We start from the raw sequence: 21,228 nt of genomic DNA, 5'->3' as shown, positions 1-21,228 counted from the left end.
TAATGCTACTGATGTTTTTATAACGTCCAGTGTGCATGAGGTCTTAGGCTTCATTCACACTAGGGCATTTTTCAGCTTGATGCCTGATGCTCAGAAACGCTCAACAAGCAAAATCCAATTCGTTTCTTTGGCCCTTGTTCACATATGAGCGCTTTGCCGCCTATAGCAAAACACCTGTCGCTCAAAAAAGTACTTGATCTACTTTTTCAGGCAGATCTGGGCGTTTTGTACCTATAGACTTGAATGGAAAATGCCTGAAGAGTGGGAATCAGCTTTTTTTTCAAGCATTTTTTCAAATGTTTTTTTCAGGCATTTTCAGCTTAAACAGCAGCTATTTCTATTGGCCACAGTAAAACACCTAAATGGAAAACGCCTATAATATTTTCAAATCTGCTCAAAAAAATGCCCAGACACCTGAAAAATGCTTGGATAAAAACACCTGAAAAACTTTCAGCTCAGTTTGAATGGAGCCTTAAAGTACAATGTTTAGACAAAATTGAATCACTACATTATTTGCAGGTGTGAATGTGACGTTTCGTGTTGAAAGCAGAAGTGATGTAATATTTTTTGCTTACGCTGTGTGATGAGACACCTAACAGGTGGGAGGCCTCACTTTTGTCATTCACTGCATGTGCTGCTAGTAATACGGAGTCATGGCAGAGCTTACTGAGCTTCAAAGAGGGCAAATTGTTGGTGCACGCTTAGTTGATGCCTCTGTGACTGAAGTTACTAATTTATTTAGTGACGCGAGGTACAGTATCAAAGGTTATGACAACATACACAGTTTCTGGAAAAAGTCTGAGAAGTGCGATTGATGTGGTCAACTGACCGAAAGAGATAAAAGGATATTGCACAGGATTGTGACCCAGAATAAGAAAGCTGTTGCAAAAATGACTGCAGAGCTCAATCTCAGTCTTCAAAAAAAAAAACACAGGTGATGAAATACTACTGAAAGAAAGCTCTATTTGTGGGGAAAAAAGACATAAATTTCATTTGGGTGCAGCGTTGCATGACTGCGCAATTGTAAGTTACAGTAACGCAGCGCCGTATTGCAAAAAATGGCCTGGTCAGGAAGGGGGGTAAATCCTCTGGAAGGCAAGTGGTTAAAAAAGACGTGGCCATGCGGGTTCCTCCCACACGGCCTTGTCCATTCACAGAGTTTTGTGAGTGGGAGAACTACAAGTACCGACAGCTTACAATGACAGTTTGCAAGAGTCCTGCATTACACCCACAAATTTGCTGATTGCAGATGTAATGCTTTACAGGCTGCCAATAAAATAAAACAAAAACCACTTTTTTTACCTGCAAAAAAGATCAAATGATTTATTTTTAAAAGGTGAACTTATCATTTGATGAAAAGCAGCATTCAGTCAAGTTTCTTTATTTTAGAAATGAAAGAAAGGAATCTGGTCGATGCTGTGTTTTCTTCAATTTCTATTGCCTTTGTCTAGACCTAGGTGATGACAGCAGTTGCAGTGAAGCTGACTGCTCTCTGTGTAACTGCTTTTTAGTAGGTACAGTAGTCAACTTTCAGACTCATACTCTGTATATTTTTTTTGTTACTCCTAAGGCGACTTTGGAGAGCCTTCATGTTTTGCCATTTACACAGCATAATGATGTCAAGGACGCTGTGTAAAAAGATACTGTTTATAAAGGCTTTTGGATACGGACGCATTCTCCAATACAGTGTAAACACGCTGGCATACAGAGGCGTAGCTGGAGGGGGGCAGGGGGGTACAGGGGTGCCAAAATGAGGCTTACAACCAGGGGCGTATTTGCCGTGAGGCAAACAAGGCGTTTGCCTATGGTGGCACTTTTTAGGGGGGCGGCGTGGTGCCGCCGCCCCCCCTTCCAACGGAAGGGACACTTAGTACAGGGGCGGGCTGCTGTGTCTTACCTGGCTCTGTGTCCCAGTCCCACGACGATCCAGTCCAGGAGGCACTGCTGGAGGAGGGGTAGAGAGGTCCGCAGGTCCGGTGTCTTCTTTTCCCTAGACCTGATGTGTGGGCGGGATGACATGCCATCCCTGTCATCTGGCCACACCCTCGGGATTACTGGACAGCCTATGGCAGCTTGTACCTCCCTCTGCAAGCTCCACCTCCTCACCGGTGATTGGGCTCCAGAACTGTAGCTTAGGAAAGGCACACAGGCGGCCAATCACCTGCGAGGAGGCGGAGCTTGGATAGGAGGAGCCGAGCGGCAGCGCGAAGATCGAGTGAGGGAGCAGCCGGAGCAAGTGAAGAAGACAGCTGACTGGTAAGTGTGCCGTGCAGATGGTGCTGCTGCAACCAGGTATGCTGGCTGTGGATGGGAGAGGGAAGGAGCCTAGGCTGGAGCAGGGGTCAGCAAGGTAAGTGTCAGTGGGAGGAATAGTGCCCCATCATTGGTGTCACTGATGTGATTAAACGGGGAGGGGGGCTGGGGTGCCAATTTTGTAGTTCGTCTCCGGGCGCAAAATATCCTAGCTATGCCTCTGCTGGCATATTTTGATGCCTGGGAGCTGTGGATGGCCACACATGGACATGAATGCTTGCAGGTGGCTGTACACAGCTATGCGTTGTTACGTGCATGAAGCAACACATGGGCACAGACTTAAGGTTCTGACTGCAGATATGTCTGTGCCGATTTTCACAAGTAGTGCATTGCTGCGCACAGGTACCTGCAACTAGTCAAGTCTATGGGTGGCTTTATGCAGCATCAGGAGCTCCCAGACATCAAAATATGCCAGCACTGTACTAGATAATGTATCTATGTGCCTGAGCCCTAACTGTCTTATCTATAAAAGAAATCTGTCAGGATTTAAGTGGTATTACACCCCAGAGCAAACATTTATTATACTCCAGTTTACCATTTCTTGGATGTGATGGCTGCATTCATTTTCTTTTCCTTCTACTTTCATCCAGCGATCCAGCCAGTAAGACTGTTTGTTTTTTTTTGTTAAAGAACATGCTCTCCAGCAGAATGTATCAGTTACAGAGATGAGAAGAACCATTGTTAGTGTCAACTTTTATTTATGTAAAACATTTTTTGTCAAAGGAAAAAAAAATGTTTGCTGTAACTGCTTATAAAGTATTAGCCAGAATTTGACTTTAATTTGTTAGTGTATTTATTGTAGTGTATCTGCTAGTACATCTAACATCCTTCCCTCAGACTCACAATGCTGCTGTCCAAAGGTGTCTCCCTTGTTCCTTCATCCAGAGTAATACATGAGGTATTGATGTTACTGGCTATATCACCAGGTGAAAATGGGGGTTGGGGGCAGGGAGCCTAAGAAAAGAAAACTGATGCAGACATCACATCTAATGACTGGTAAGTTGCAATATATTACATTTTTGGTTTTGAGTTTAATACCACTTTCATAGGATCTTGTCTAAATTGACTCTGTTATGTGCATGTTTGCATTTTTTCTCTCCATGCTTGTCACTCTACACTTTTATGTATGTGCTTTCCTTTTTTACTTCTGATGAACGATATGGATGTTTAGGCTTACCTCTGAAGTCTAGGGGGAGGATGTGTGGTCATTAGGTTCCTACTTCCACTGACTGCATTGGGGTTCTCTCTCTGGGAGATCCCTTCAACTAGTACTCAGTCAGCTTTGGCTGATCTTGAGGAGAGGAGTCCGCAAATTCTTGTGGCTAGGTGGACTTGAGTGTGCCTTACCCTCACCAGGAGTTGTGCTCTGTGGCAGGTAAGGAAGGGATCCTTCATCTTCAGGAGGGAATCAAAGACAAACCCTAAGTGCCCTTTTATTTTTGCATGTGGGCATGTAATAAAAAAAAGTGTGTATGCATGTTATGGAGCTTAGATTGTAAGTTCCTTGAGGGCAGGCACTGATGTAAATGTATTGTATGTACAGCACTGAATAAATTGTCTGTGATGTATCAGTACCTGTAATAGGTGATGTTCCTCCTAAGGAGACCCTGTCATCACCTTCTATCCTGACAAATAAACTTTGTAGAAGCTCTGTCTGCTGCAGTAGATTTTATAGCTTTCAACAAAATGATGGCCATCTGCACACTGACTCCGACTCCCAGTTGCATAAATGTGAATAAAAATTGTTCACATTTATACAATAAGGAGTCAGTGTGTGCGCGTGTGTGTGTGTGCAGCCGGCCACCATTTTGTTGAAGTCTACTAAAGCCTTACAAGCAGATCCAGTCTGTCTTTTACCAGTCTAGTCACATGCTGATCCGATTGCCCCAGGTTTGGGGGAATTTGAGTGGTACTATTTTCATGGTTTATTTTTTATAGCTGATAGAGACTGAAAATAATGAGGGACATATGAGTGTGAGTACTTCAAAGTTAATCATTGGAGCTTGTTGCAGGTCACCCTGTGTTAATAAGGAGGTGGAGACTCAGCTCCTTGCACAGATAGATAGAAAATGCTGCAAGGGCTGGGACAATGATAATAATGGGGGATTTTTACTACCCTTTTTACATGCCACCACCATAGCAGTTATATGATGATGCTGTACTGCACTGGTGACAGTATGTGGAAAAAAAATGTAATACATTTTCTAAAACAACTTCAAAAAACTTTCCCTGCTTCTTGCTAAATACCTTGGACTGTAGACGTTCCAAAAAGGTTTTTTTTACTGTCCTGGCATTTTAGGGCTTCAAGAAATGAGATAGGCAATCAGTACATCAGGATTGATCGATTTTCAAATATATATATAGTTTGTAGACTATTAACTTTCACAAAGACTAAATAATATACACTGATTTTGGTTATTTTTACCAAAGAAATGTAGCATACTACATTTTGGCCTAAATATATGAAGAAAGAGTATTTGCTTGCAAATATTTATAAACGAAACATTTATAAATGAAAATGTTTAAATTTTAGTGTTTTTTCATTTATATAGGAAAAAATTAAAACCCAGTGGTGATTAAATACCACCAAAAGAAAACTATTTGTGTAACAAATTATATAAATTTCATTTGGGTACAGTGTTGCATGACCGAGCAATTGCCAGTTAAAATTGCTGAATAGCAAAAAATGCCCTAGTCAGGAAGGGGGTAAAACCTTCCAGAGATTAAGTGGTTAAGATAGCTATAAATAATAACAAAAGAGCGTCTAAAAATAAAGGAACACTATCTGTGAAAACTTACAAAGAATATAACAGAATATGTAAAAAGGTAATCAAGGCTGCAAAAAATGAAAACAAACAGGTTGCAAAAGCTAGTAGGACAACCCCCCCAAAAAATTATTTAAATGTAAACAGTAAAAAGATCAGGTCTGATCATATAGGCCCTTTACTAGATGAAATGTTACTGGGGACATAGTGAAAGAAAATGTATTAAATATCTTCAGCTCTGTGTATGCAAAGCAAAATGGGGAAGTTTAAGTCCTTAATGGAGATAGTATTGACATAGCCCCAAATGATCCACAATGGCTGAAAACTGATATGGTCCGGAAACAGTTAAGACAAAATTAAGGTGAATAAAACACTTGGACCTGATGGCTTACACACAAGGGTCCTTAAAGAGCTAAGCTGTTATCTCCTGCCTGCCAGCAATTTAGTGCAGACGGGTGGCCACTCTAGGCAAAGCTACATACGTGTACGTCGCTGCCTACACCCGGGTTAAGAAGCAAAGCAGGGATGAGAAATTTAGAGATCAGTTAGTAAAAGCAGCACACTTTACACACGTTACACATAGTTAGGTACACGTTTAACCCCTTGATTGCCCTATATTTTAACCCCTTCCCAGCTAGTATCAGTACAGTGACCGTGTATAAAATCACTGATCGCTGTATTAGTGTCACTGCTGATGTCAATGTACAGTGTTAGTTTCCTCAGCATAAGTTAGTGTCAAATTGCACGCTGCATTATCACAGTCCCATTATAAGTCTCTGATCACCATCATTAGTAGTATTAAAAAAATAAATCCAAATCCCAGTATTTACCATAGTTTGTAAGCGCTATAACTTTCACGCAAATCAATCAAGATACACTTATTAGGATTTTGTTTTATCAAAGACGTAGCAGAATACATTTTGGCCAAAATTTATGAAGAAATTATTTATATATATATATATATATATATATATATATATATATATCTATCTATCTATATCTCTTCAGGGCTTAAAATTTCAAGTCCTGAGCTACTAGCCAGGCCCTAGGAGTTACCACCAGTTGCTCCACCCATCCGCTACCCTACCACGCCCCTAATCCCTCCCCTAAGCATGCCCTCATAAATTCACTAAATGATACTGTTAAATGTTTTATGCAAAATACAGTTATATATATACCCTCCTTCACCCCCCCCCATAGTCAGGTCCTCTACCCCCTTTTCAAAAAAAAGAAAGGGGGGTGAGAGAGAGAAGGGGGTGAGAGAAAAAGAGGGGGGAAGGGGGGTGATTGGTACCATCCCCCCATAATTTGAGGTTATGAGGTTATACACAACCCCCCTCTTAGAACACATAGTCTCCATTATGGTACAATGCCCCAGAACACACACAGGGCCCCCTACTACATAAAATGAATACAGAGCCCCCACCACCATCACATACATACACACACATACACACACACATACAGACACACATACACACAGACAAGCACACACACACCAACACACATATACACAGACACACACACGTCTCCCCTCTGGCTCTCTCAGCCTGTCACACTCCATTTCTCAGCACTCTGGTCACAGACAGTTCTCCCCCTTCCTCCCACTGTTACTTGCTAAGTTCTCAACAGTCTGTGAAGTGTCCTCCTTGGGCTCTGTTAGTCTCTCTTTCCTCTCACCGGACCAGATTCGGAGCATGCTTGCACAATCCACCCTGCGGCCCTCCCCATCCTTTCAGGAGCTTGTCATAGGACCTCCTAAGGACTTTGGGCCCTTGGGTAGTGTGTCAGTGCCTAAATGCCTGAAAGCTTATTCGGCCTCTGGTGTCGGCACCCTGATCCATATCCATCGGCTGTTTGATCGATCTGGCACTCGCCCCCATGTTATTTACACTCATTAAATGCGAGCGGGTGAGTGGAAATTTCAAGGCCTGTATATATATTTGTTTTTTTATTGGATGTTTTATAGCAGAAAGTAAAAAATATTTTTTTCAAAATTTTTGGTCCCAGTGATGATCAAATACTACCATAAAAAGCTCTATTTGTGTGAAAAAATGCTACAATTTCATTTGGGTACAGCATTTGTATGACTGCGCAATTACCAGTCAAAGTAGCACAGTACTCGATAGTAAAAATTGGCCTGGTCATGAAGGAGTAAAATCTCCCGTAGCTGAAATGGTTAAATCTAAGCCATTGTTTCTAATTTTTAATAACTATTTAATGACTGGCTTGATACCACTGGATCAGCATAAGGCCAGCGTGACGACTATATTTAAAAAGAGATCAAAATCTTTACCAGGTAAATACAGACTGCTTAATTTAACTTCTATAGACAGGAAGATACTTAGTTTAATAGTTTAGTAAAAGACCATATAGAAAAGTTTTTGCTAGAAAATATTTTAAGCAGTAGTCCTCATGGATTCATGAAAGACTGAAGTTGTCAAACAAATCTGATCTCTTTTTAGGTGAATGTAAGCAAACGCTTGGACAAAGGAGTGGCTGTGGGCATAGTGTACTTGGATTTTGCCAAGCATGACACTGTTTTGTACATGCAGCTAATGTGCAAATTAAATTCTACAGGCTTAGAAAATTCAGTTTGTAATTAGATTGAAAAGTTGGTAAAAGTCTGTATGCAGAGTGTAGTAATCAACTGCTTGGCGCCAAGGAGACAGTAGTGATTGGGAGCTTTGCGAACATGTGACTGCTGTGACCCGGTCACATGACCGTAAATCCTGCCTCCTGGTGTCAAAAACCCCTTAACCACTTCAAGACCAGACACTTTCACCCCCTTCCAGTCTGAGCCAATTTTCAGCTTTCAGCACTGTCACAATGTGAATGAAATTTACTCTGGCAAGCAACACTGTATCCAAATGAAATTATAATTGTTTTGAGATAGAGCTGTCTTTTGATGGTATTTTAACACTGGGTTTTTTATTTAAGTATATAAATGAAAAATTTCCAAAAAGCTTGGAAAAAAAACATGTTTTTCTTCGTTTTTGTTATCACATTTTGCGAATAAATATATACATATATTATTTGACAGTAGGCAGGTGAAATCACCTGGTTGCGTCCTGGATGGACGATACATTTGTCCGAGGTTCAGGCTTTATGGGGATTTGTCCCACTAGAGGGAAGTGCTGAGTCCTTCTACACAGAGGTAATGAGCCCAGCTGAAGGTAGTGGGCTCATTAAGACCTGTATAAAACTTCCCAGAGTGCTTAGGGAGTTGCTCCAACCTGGAACCAGATCTGTGCCTGAACTGTCTGGGGAGCTGACCTCTTATCTGTGTGCAGAGAGACCAAAGCCTATGTGGCTAGCCTCCAAATACTAGCAACTAGGTATAGCAACAGGCTGTACCTAGTGGGTAGCTAGGGAAAGCTGTTGTTGCAGTAAGTAGCCAAGTTGGCCAGGATTTATTTTGATGTTTCTTTTTGGTTTACCATTTTTCTGTAAATATTGTAAATAAATTGCACCTGTTTGTTTTCACCTCCACTGTTGTTGTGCTGTGCCTGTCTTTTTGTGTTGTGCACCCATCCAGGGGGTCACACACACCCGCTGCCAAGCGAACCCCGTTACATATGGTGGAGGATGCAGGCAGTTCGTGGTAAATAAAGGCCAGCATGGAGGAGATAATAAGACAGTTGGCTCTGGCAAATGCCAATCAACAGCAGGCAAATGCCAATCAGCAACAGACTAATGCAAGTCTCCAGCAGAGCATTGCAGCCCCGCAGAAAGCCCTAGAGGGTGTCATGAAGCAGCATGATTCCGGTAATACACCATCATTTTGTGTGGGCCGTTTATTGCCAAAAATGACTGGAGATGATGATCCTGAGGTGTTTCTAACCACATTTGAACGGACTGCTGAAAGGGAAAAGTGGCCTAAAGAACAGTAGGCTGGATTAATGGCCCCATTATTAACTGGAGAGTCGCAAAAAGCTTACTATGACCTGGAGCCGGACCAGGCCAAAAACTATGATGTGCTAAAAGCAGAAATTTTGGCCCGATTGGGTGTTACCCTCGCTGTCCGTGCTCAGCGGGTACATAATTGGACTTTTCGGCTTGGGAAACCTCCCATGTCACAGATGTATGATCTCATTCACCTGAGCAGGAAGTGGTTGCAGCCAGAGACTTTGACCGCCCCACAAATTGTGGAACGTGTCGTCCTGGATCGGTTCCTAAGGTCTCTGCCTAATGCTATTCAAAAGTGGGTCATGGAGACCCAGAGACCGCAGACAAGCTGGTGGATCTAGTGGAGAGATACTTGGCTACTGAGAACCTGACCTCCTGTTCCAGAGACTCACGGACTTTCCACCCTAAGACCAGACCATCCCCAGCGGCGGGTAAGATGACTACAAGGGGTGAGGGTGGAGAGGGTGGGAGTATTACCCAATGTCTGGCAAGAGCGGCCAGGAAGGCCAAGGCCGCAAGAAGCGGCGGAAAAATGTATTTGTTACCGCTGCCGGCAAGAGGGACATATTGCAGCTAATTGCCCAGTGGTGGATGAGCCTATGCAGTGTGACTTTCTGAGCAATAGACGTCAGTCGCTGTTTGCGACAGTGGTATGCACGGCCAGCCCGGGTACTGAGAAACATTTGTGCAAGATGACTGTTAATGGAAATAATATTGTGGGGTTGCTGGATTCAGGTAGCCTGGTAACCTTGATAAGAGAGGAGATGGTCACTACAAAGGTCTCTGGGCATAAAAAGGTGGCGGTGATTTGTGTGCATGGGAACACTAGGGAGTATCCCGTGGCTACTGTGTTTTTTGAGACCCCCAAAGGTAACCTGTCTCATCAGGTAGGATTGGTGCCTCACTTACCACATGATGCCATTGTGGGGAGGGATTTTCCAAAATTCTGGGAACTCTGGGATTGTCCTGACCCCCCCACTGTCTCCCCTGCAGACCAGGAAGGGGAATCCCAGAAAGCGTCTGAGTGTGGTGAGGTCTCTCCCAAGTTCCCCCTGTCGGTACTCGCTGGGGAGACCCCAGGAACTGGGGAGGAGCCCGCCTCTTCAGATGAAAATCTGCCGGTTGTGGAGTTCTCGGACTTAGAGGTGCATAGGGAAAATTTTGCCACCGAACAGCTGAAAGACCCCACGCTGATAAAAGCACGGGAAAATGTAGTAAAAGTAGATGGCGAACTAGTGAGCCCTGAGAAAACTGCTGCTTGTCCATACTTCCTTGTGGAAAGGGACCTACTCTATCGAGTTGCTCAAGGGGCAGAGGACACCATTGAGCAACTGGTGGTGCCCAGACCTTACAGGAAGTTGGTGTTGGAGTTGGCCCATGGACACATCCTTGGGGGTCATTTGGGGGTGGAGAAAACACGGGAAAGAGTATTGCAGCGATTCTGTTGGCCTGGGGTCATTAAGGAGGTAGAAAATTACTGTTCCTCTTGCCCTGTGTGTCAGAAGTCGGCCCCTATGCCCCATTTCCATAGTCCACTGGTACCTCTTCCCATCATTGAGGTCCCCTTTGAAAGGATTGCCATGGATTTGGTAGGTCCGCTGGTGAAATCCGCTAGGGGGCATCAGTACATGTTGGTCATACTCGACTATGCCACCCGCTATCTAGAAGCCATTCCACTCCGAAATACCTCTGCCAAGACAATAGCTAAGGAGCTATTCCTCGTGTTCACCCGAGTGGGTATTTCGAAGGAACTGCTTACGGACCAGGGAACCCCCTTTATGTCCCGGGTGATGAAAGAGCTGTGCAAACTGTTCAAGGTAAAACAGTTGCACAGCTCTGTGTATCATCCCCAAACTGGCGGGTTGGTGGAAAGGTTCAACAAAACCCTGAAACAAATGCTAAGGAAGGTGGTAGATAAGGATGGAAAGGGTTGGGATTATTTAGTACCCTATTTGATGTTTGCCATCCGGGAGGTACCCCAGTCCTCTACAGGGTTTTCACCATTTGAGTTGCTCTATGGGAGACACCCAAGGGGGCTGTTAGATATCGCCAAGGAAACTTGGGAAAGTGAGAGTTCTCCCCACCGGTGTGTGATTGAGCACATCGCCCAAATGCAAGATAGAATTGCCCAGGTCATGCCTATCGTAAAGGAACATTTGGCCCAAGCACAGTTAGCGCAGCAGAGGGTGTACAATCGGCGGGCCCAGACCAGGTCATTTGCTGAAGGAGATAGACTGCTAGTGCTAGTGCTAATCCCTACGGTTGAAAGCAAATTCCTGGCCAAACGGCATGGCCCATACGAGGTGATTGAGAGAGTGAGTGAGGTGAATTACAGGGTCAGACAACCAGGAAGGCGGAAACCTGAGCAGATCTACCACATCAATCTGTTAAAGGCCTGGAGGGACAGGGAATCCCTAGTTGCTGAGGGTTTGTCACCAGCGCCATCTAACTGCTTGGTTCTGGAGGTTGGGATAGCAGTCACGCTGTCTACAACTCAAAAACAGGAGGCTAAAGAGTTTGTGCTCCGCAACACAGATGTTTTTTCTAAGCTGCCGGGACAAACCTCGGGGGTGGAGCATGACATTATCACCCCACTGGGTGAACGGGTAAAACTGAAACCCTACAGAGGCCCGGCGGGAGGCAATACGTGGGGAAGTACAGAGAATGCTAGATTTGGGGGTGATAGAGGAGTCCCAAAGTGACTGATCCAGCCCCATAGTGTTGGTGCCCAAACCAGATGGGAGCTGGCGGTTTTGTAACGACTTTCGACAGTTGAATAAAGTTACAAAATTTGACACCTACCCCATGCCAAGGATAGATGAACTAATCGACCGACTGGGAGCAGCCCGGTACATGACAACGCTAGACTTGACAAAAGGTTATTGGCAAATTCCCCTAGCTAAGTCAGCAAAGGAGAAGACTGCATTTGTAACCCCAGAAGGGTCATTCCAGTATAAAAGAATGCCGTTCGGGTTACAGAATGCACCGGCCACCTTTCAGCGCAAAATGGATCAGATTCTTTGTCCCCATCAGAAGTATGCTGCAGCGTACTTGGACGATGTGCACAGATTGGACCTCACATTTGCCAAAAGTTCAGGCTGTGCTAGACTCAATACGGAAAGCTGGGTTTACGGCCAACCCAAAGAAGTGTACGATTGGACAGGAGGAGGCCAGGTACCTTGGGTACACTATTGGGAGAGGGGTAATAAAACCTCAGATAAACAAAGTGGAAGCAATACAGAATTGGCCACGCCCAAATAACAAGAAGCAGGTACGGGCTTTTCTAGGAATTGCTGGCAATTCATTCCCCATTTTGCTTCTATGGCTGTACCCCTAACCAACCTGACAAAAGGGAAGGAGGCGGTCATGGTTAAGTGGTCCCCTGACGCTGAAGCAGCCTTCCAGTCTTTAAAAAGGGCCTTATGTAGCCAGCCAGTCCTATACTCACCAGACTTCTCAAAAGACTTTGTGGTCCAGACGGTTGCATCCAATGTGGGCTTAGGTGCAGTGCTGTCCCAGGTTTGGCAGGGGGAGGAGCACCCAGTAATCTATCTCAGCCGAAAGCTAAAGTCTCACGAGGAAAATTACGCCACGATTGAGAAGGAGTGTTTAGCGGTAAAGTGGGCCCTAGATTCCCTTCGGTACTATCTGCTGGGCAGACATTTTGACCTGATCACACATCACGCTCCCTTGAAATGGATGGCTCAAAATAAGGAGACCAATAGAAGGGTAAATAGGTGGTTTCTGGCCCTACAGAAATTTACCTTCACGGTGAAGCATCGCCCGGGTGTTCAGATGGGAAATGTGGATGCTTTATCCCGGGTACATGCCTGCCTGGCTACTGTTGTTACAACCCCAAGGTTGAAACAAGAGGGGGGGGTATGTGACAGTAGGCAGGTGAAATCACCTGGTTGCGTCCTGGATGGACGATACATTTGTCCGAGGTTCAGGCTGTATGGGGATTTGTCCCACTAGAGGGAAGTGCTGAGTCCTTCTACACGGAGGTAATGAGCCCAGCTGAAGGTAGTGGGCTCATTAAGACCTGTATAAAACGTCCCAGAGTGCTTAGGGAGTTTCTCCAACTTGGAACCAGATCTGTGCCTGAACTGTCTGGGGAGCTGACCTCTTATCTGTGTGCAGAGAGACCAAAGCCTGTGTGGCTAGCCTCCAAATACTAGCAACTAGGTATAGCAGCAGGCTGTACCTAGTGGGTAGCTAGGGAAAGCTGTAGTAAGTAGCCAAGTTGGCCAGGATTTATTTTGATGTTTCTTTTTGGTTTACCATTTTTCTGTAAATATTGTAAATAAATTGCACCTGTTTGTTTTCACCTCCACTGTTGTTGTGCTGTGCCTGTCTTTTTGTGTTGTGCACCCATCCAGAAGGTCACACACACCCACTGCCAAGCGAACCCCGTTACAATATATATATATATATATATATATATATATAATTCATAAATTTAGACCAACTGTTACCCTTTTTGGTAACTATAACCCAAAAAAAGTATATATTATTTAGTCTGTGTGGAAGCCCACAAACCATGGTATATATATTTGAAAATTGATCAGTGCTGATGTACTGACTGTCATTTCTTGGGGCCCTAAAACGCAAGGATAGTAAAAAATACCCTCCAAATGACCCCTTTTTTGGAAAGTAGATAGTCTCAGGTATTTAATAAGAGGCATTGTGAATTTTTGAAGTTGTAATTTTTTTGCCAACATTTTTTGCAATATGATAAAAGCAGAAAAAAATATTTTTTTTTTCACAAAGTTGTCATTTTAACAATGTATTTCTCTCACACAGCATAGGCATACATACAATTACACCACAAAACACATTATCTAACTCCTCCTGAGTATGGCAATATCACATGTGTGAAACTTCTTCACATCCTAGCCACATAGAGGGGCCCCACATCCACTAAGCACCTTAAGGCACCTTTAGGCATTCTAGGGACAAAAATGACACATCTACTTTTTAACCAATAGGGGACTGCCCACAGTAAATATACTGCGACAAGGTGGCCCCTGTGTGCAGGATCACATATATAAACGTGATCCTGCATTTCCGGGTAGGGGGCTTGTGCAACTGCCCTACCTGAGCTGCCTTATTGTGGCCGCGGGTGTCAATCACCAAGTCCCGACCGGTGATTACCTGCTGGAGCCCGGCGATTACCGGCAAACACTGACAGGGAGGACGGCTGCATTGTTTTCAATGCAGCTCTCCTTCCTGTCAGTTTGTGCACACTGATCCGGATGGATAAGCTCAACCTTCCAGATCAGTGTGCTTACAGTGAAGCACACACGCCCTGCCCCCTAGTGAAACATTCCCCTCACACAGTTAACCCTTTGATTGCCTTCTAATGTTAACCCCTTCATCCCCAGTGCCATTAGTACAGTGTCAGTGTTTGTTTTTTTTTTTGCACTGATCACTCTATTGGTGTCAGTAACTCCAAGTCAGTTCCCCCCAGTGTCAGAATGTCCACCGCAGTCCTGCAATAAGTCGCTGTTCGCCGCCATAAGTCGCTGATCACCGCCATTATTAGTATAAAAAAAACAATTCCAGTATATATACCGCCATTTGTAGACGCTATAACTTTCACGTAAACCAATTAATTTACACATATTTGCAGAATACATTTTGGCCTAAATGACGAAATTAGATTTTTACATTTTTTTACTGGACATGTTTTATATCAAAAAGTCGTGTCAGATTGCCTGTGAGTACACCAGTAATCACATTTAACCCCTTGACTGCCAGGAACACGCGCATACACAATAAACTTCCATTGCTAGTATTGTGTCTGAACGGATCAATATCTTTGATCAGATCAGCACTATACCAGCTTTCACCTTAGTATAGAGTCCCCCAAAAATGCAGCGTTGGCGGGATCAGCCCCGGCAGCTGCCAGCACCTGCATTTAGCCCCTATGCTTACCCCCCCCCTTCTCCCCCAGCTAGTACAGTGTTAGTAGGTCACTGACACTTGATACATTGCACACAAAACCGCAGTGTTCGCATAATCAGGCCTGATCTCTGTTAGCACTTGCCGGTAAATTTTGATAACTCTCATATGCAGCAGAGTGCCAGTACTAGTGCCACGCTACCTTTTGGTGAAATGGTGTGCACAGCGGCCTAGTACATCCTGGATTTTCACATACCAGCACTGCAGTATCACTTGGTGACATGGCGAGTCCTATAAGTGCAGTAAAAACTGGTGCGGTGGCAAGCACAAGTATTGTCCCGCAACCACCAAGAATTCGCACACAGGCCCATAGGGCCCCTAGTATCCTTCCGGATGTGCTTGCAAATCCTGATTGGAAGTCCACAAATTCTGCAGCACCCTTACTTCCCCCATTCACTGTCCAACCCGGAATTCAGGTGGAAACAGCAAATTTAACTACTCCTCTTGATTTTTTGGAGATGTTTTTCACTGAAGATCTGTATGCATTGATTGTGGATCAAAGCAATGTATATGCACAACAATTTATCGCCGCCAACCCAAATTCAAACCTTGCCAGACCATTCTCAAGGAAACCCATTACGGTTTCCGAATTTTAATTTTTTTTGGGCCTCACCCTCAGCATGGGTTTGACGGAAGGTAGGCAGGACAGAACACACAGAGTAGATGGCAAACGCACAAAGCTTTATTGAGGGAAACAGATGACAGTCACTGAATAGGGGAGTTCGCAGGGAGGGTGAAGGGTGGCAAGGAGGGGCCAACACACTTAAAGTCCAACCACGAGAGCCAAGGAAGAGTATCTGTAGCAACTGTAATGCAACGGGGGGGTGGGGGGTCAGTACAGGAACAGTTCAAGTGAAGCAGGGAGAGAGCATGTACTCACAGATCCGACAGGTCTCCCACTGGTAGGCAACTCGCAATCTCTCCCCTAGGCTGGGGGTCTCTGGATCCCTGGTGGCTAGCAGGCAGGCTTCCCCTGCTCTGGGGGTCTCTGGGTCCCTGGTGGCTAGCAGGCAGTTTTTCCCTGCTCTGGAGGTCTCTGCAGAGTCTGGCCACGAAGGTCCCGCCGCAGCTGGGGCTCCTTCAGTGGCTGCACAGCGGTGAATACCCCGGGAGCGCCCAACATCCGCTTCTTAAGCGGATGTCAGATGCCCCCTAGTCTCCTAGGCAACTGGGGCAGGCCAAAGCTGGCGTGCCTCATTGCCCGGCAACAAGGCACGCCCCCTGGGCAAGGGCTGCGCCTCTGCGAACGCAGCCTTTGTCCAGGGACATCCGAAAGAATGGGAACGTCCTGTGCTCGCGCTACGGATGTCAGGGCTCACGCGGCTTTAGCCTGTAGCAGGCAGGGATGCCTTTCATCTCTGCAGGAGGTGAGAAGGGCCCCGCTGGGACAGCAGGGGGGGCCTGAGGGGAAGGACGAGGGACGGCATGGACATCAGGGACAGCCAGGGGGGCCTGAGGGGAAGGATGAGGGATGACAGGGACAGCAGCTGTGACAATGGGCATTACTAAAAAAAAAAAATTAATTGCGGTAGTATTGGTCCACAGTCCCAATTCATCATATGCCCGTGTTCTCTGCTGCCATGGCCAGGCATAGATATGAGAGTATAATGTGTTTTATGTATTTCAACGACAATACACTCGTCCTCGAAGTGGCCCTGAATTTTACCAGCTCCACAAAATTCAGCCCCTCGTAAATCACCTTAACCAAAAATTTGCAGATATCTATACTCCCCAGCAAAAAATCTGCGTTGATGAGTCCCTCATTGATTTTTCTGGCCACCTTGCATTCAAACAATTTCTCCCCAGCAAGTGTGCCAGATATGGGGTCAAGATGTATAAGACCTGTGAGAGGGCAACAGGCTATGTAAGCTGCGTACCGGGGTGGGCTCCCCAGGATACAGTGAAGTCACGAACAAGGAAAGCAACCCCAACACCAGCTTTTTCCACAACAGAATTTTACTTAGATGTGGCAAATAGACACAACCACAAATGCTGGGAACATACAATAAATTTACATACACCCAGCCCAAAGGCTGAGACCCTTGTGCTGCACAGCACGGCGCCTTCTGATGGATGAAGGTAGAAAGTGTAGTAATTTACCTACTGGTGGGCACAACTAAGCTGCCACACCTTACCCGTTATTACCCTAAAAGAGCAGGAATCAGTGTATGGTATGGGCTAGCCTGCGGTGCAGCACAACAGCTTACAATCTTACACAAATCTACAGTATTCCCCCTCCCATAACTGGTCCTGTAGCATGTGCCTGAGTATTCCTTCTGAGCAAAACACCAGTCTGGCTTGAGTTTGTGGGATTCTATCAGCTCTCCAATGTGAAATGTCACTTTAAGTTATGGAGTCCTTCCAATGATCAGTAACAACACTTGTGGCTTGACACAAACAGAGACCTTAACTAACTAACTATAGGCCTGGTCTCAGTCCCAAGGCGCCAACACTGAAATAAGGTGCGTGCATGATCTTACCGACCCGGGTCTGCTTTTCATCCGCTGGTGACTCTGAACAGAACAAATGTCTCTCCAACAAGCATGCAAAATCGCAGTATATGTTGCTTTGTTCTTCTGCTCTCATCAGCATTCCTGGCAGCAATCTTCCTTTCTCTGAACAGGATCAGGGTCTTGGACACGATTAGCTTCATTTAGCTGCAGCTCTGGTTACTGAGGGATGCACTCACACCTGGATGTAATGGAATTCTCAGCTCACACGGCCCCTTCATTCAGCATCGTTCAAAACATGGCTGCAGTCTCCTCTTCCTGTTCACTAAACTCCTTGTGAAAACCCCACCTCTTATTGAATATAGAAATATCTATGCAGTCTGAGGCTGTGTTAGAAAAACAGTGACATCTTGTGGCTAAACTGCAGAATATCACTCCAGAACGTTTAATTTACTCCACACAATCAGTGTTCAAACAATGAGAGCTGTTTCCCCATCTTACATGCCACCCCACTAGAGGTTGTCGTCCTCGGCAACCCTCCCCATACAAACTCAATCGGGGCATAACGCTGTGGGGGCACACCAGCATTGGGCCTTGTTGACCTTCGTAGAGTGACAGGCTCAGAAGCACTGGGGACGTCAGGCACATTTAATGGGAGAGGGGCTGCTGACCGCTCCACACATTCCCTTGGTGGCAAACTTGCTATGGTTGGAGCCTCTGAGGGTACCGGGGCAGGGACAACCCATCATTCCTCCCCCTCCTCTAAGGGGATTTCTTCTGTACTCTGAGCAGGAGGAGCCATCCCCTCCACGCCCACTGGTTCATCAAAATTACAACGCCTCAACATGTTACGGTGCAAGTTTCGTGAGGGCCCCCCAGTCCCTATTGGCTCCACTTCATAGACCGAGATGGCAGGGTCTACCCTCCTCTTCACCGTGTATGGGACCGCCTCCCACCGCCCATCCAACTTTCCAGACGGCCACTTGGCTTTGACTATCACTCGATCACCCGGGGCATACCCCTCCTTCTGCACTGGTCTTGGATTGGGGTATACCACTTGTCTAAGGTGCTCCCCCCACAACCTTGTGAATCGCTCTCAGCCGGCGTCGGTGCTCTTGCACCCATGCGGTAGTATCTCTTGGTGGTGGCTCCATCGGATTGGGCATGTGGAGATCTTTAATCTCCCGTCCGACCCTCCCAAACATGAGCATATGTGGGGAGTATCCGGAGGTACTGTGTACCCTGTTATTATAGGCCCACATCAGTTCAGATAGGTATTCGGGCCACCGAGCCTTTTGGCAGTCCTCCAGAGTCCACAGCATCTGGAGCAAGGTGCGGTTGAACAGCTCGCACACCCTGTTTTCCTGGGGGTGATACGGGGTGGTGAGGGAACGTTCGATCCCATACAGTTGGTACAACTCATTCATTAGAATACTCTGAAAACATGCCCCCTGGTCCGAATGTATTCTCTGTGGGCACCCAAACACCTGTATAAAGTGTTTGCAGACCGCTTCAGCGGCCAACTATGCCGTCTGGTCTCTGGTGGGTACAGCCACCGCATACTTTGTGAAATGTTCTGTCATGACTAGACAGTACAAGTGTCCCGAGGTAGAGTACCCAATTTGTACATAATTGATCATAAGGAGCTCTAAGGGTGCTGATGTCCGGATGGCCTGGACAGGAGCCCGCTATTCAGTACTCTTACTCAGACCGCAGGGCCGACACTTAAGACATGCCTCGGCCACCATGTCTGCCAAATCTGGACAGTACATGAGCCGTTGGAGCCACTTGAATGTTTTATCGCTCCCAAAATGGGCACCCCTCTCATGGGCTTCCCGGGCAGCCTCCGGTCCCAATGACATGTGGATGACAATCTGTCGCCGGTACTGCAACTCTGACTGCAAGTATATGGTCTGACACAAGAGGCCCTGGGTAACAGCTTATCCCACTGCCTCAACAACTTTTGGCCCTCGGGAGTCAGACGAGCCCGCTCTTCTGACCGAGGCCAGATCTTGGTCCAGACCCATTCTTTCACTTTCCACAGGTCCGGGCAGCTATCCTGGACCCTCTCCCAATCAGCCAACGTCTTTCCCAGCACCATTGGCATCCCGGGTGCCACCCCACTTGAATGGGCCATGTCCTGGAACATGGGTAATCGACCAAGGTCAGGAGTTTCAGTGTCCTCTAGCTCCTCATCGGCACTCTGAGCCGACAACCCTACAGGGACTCGGGAGAGTGCGTCGGCATTGCCGTTCTCCCTACCTGACCAGAACTTGATGCGGTATTGGTACTTAGAAAGGCAAGCCAACCACCTCTGCTCAAGCGCACTGAGTTTGGCATTTTCCATATGTGCTAACGGGTTGTTGTCCGTCATCACGGTCACCTCTGTACTCGGTGAACTTTTCGGTCATGACCCACAACCGTGCCAGTAGTTCCAATTTAAAGGAGCTATAGTTGTCAGGGTTGCGCTCTGACTCCCTCAGAGCCCGGCTGCAATAGGCAATGACTCTCTCACATGCATCCTGGACTTGGGATAACACAGCCCCCAGACCATGTAGACTTCCATCAGTGTACAATGGGAATGGGGTGTTGAACTGCGCATAAGCCAGAATCGGGGCACTGATCAGCGCCTCCTTCACTGCTTCAAAGGTCCCTTGTTGCCGGGGTTGCCACTCAATGGGACGATTCTTTGGGCCCCCTGCAGTGCCCATTAATAACTCGTTTAACGGGCCCACCAAATGAGCAAACTTGGGTATAAACCTTCTGTAGTAGCCGTCCAGTCCAATGAAAGCCCGCACCTCTCGTAGTGTACTCGGCTGGGGCCACTTCTGGACGGCCTCCACCTTGCCGGGGGTTGGCTTTACCCCCTCCTGGGTGACCAAATGTCCCAAATACTCTATCTGTTCTCGAAACAGTTGGCACTTCTTGGGCTTGATTTTGAGCCCATGGTCTCGCAGCCGTCCTAAGACCTGTCGCAGTTTCTGGAGGTGATCCTCAAAAGAGGCCCCAAACACTACTACGTCATCCAGGTATATCAATACCGACTCGAAGTTGAGATCTCCCAGACAGTGCTCCATCAACCACTGGAACGTTCCCGGGGCAGTGGATAGGCCGAATGGCATCCGGTTGAATTCGTAGAGACCCATAGGTAGGATGAAGGCTGTCTTCGCTTTGTCCTTCTTGGCCACCGGTACCTGCCAATACCCACTGGCCAGGTCAAGAGTTGAGAAGAACTTCGCATGACTCAGGGCGGACAAGGATTCCTCAATCCGCGGAAGTGGGTAGGCATCCCGGACGGTCTGGGCATTCAGCTTCCGATAATCCACGCAGAAACGGAGACTCCCATCTTTCTTCCGCACCAAGACTACTGGAGCAGCCCAAGGACTTTGACTCTCCTTGATCACCTGGTTTTCCAACATGCTGGCCACCATATCCTTCACCTCCTGGTACATTTTAGGCGGGATTTGCTGGTAACGTTCCCTGATCGGTGCAGCATTGCCAGTGGGAATTTCATGTTCGATGGTGGAGGCACACCCAAAGTCCGCTGTCGGGGTCTCCCTTTGATGGACCTCTACAGCATTGGTCCAGGCTGATCTCCCATCTGGCCGTAGCGTGAAGCTCCTCCATCAAGGAATATCCCCTTCGGACACAAACTTCAGCCAGCAAGGTATTCCCAGGGACGGTTAACTCACAGTCTTCAACGTTGAGGCAGCGTACAGGCACACATCCATCCTTCACAATAGCGAGGGCCTGGGCTACCAGTGGATGAGTCTGCGTTTCTTCTTGGTAAGCGGGCTCGATCAGGACCTCCAGTTCATTCAGTTGTC

The sequence above is a fragment of the Staurois parvus genome, unplaced genomic scaffold, assembly GCF_062004578.1.
Source record: "Staurois parvus isolate SC_StPar_1 unplaced genomic scaffold, SC_StPar_1.0 ptg000958l, whole genome shotgun sequence".
Classification (NCBI taxonomy): domain Eukaryota; kingdom Metazoa; phylum Chordata; class Amphibia; order Anura; family Ranidae; genus Staurois; species Staurois parvus.
Note: the sequence above shows the minus strand (reverse complement) of the source record.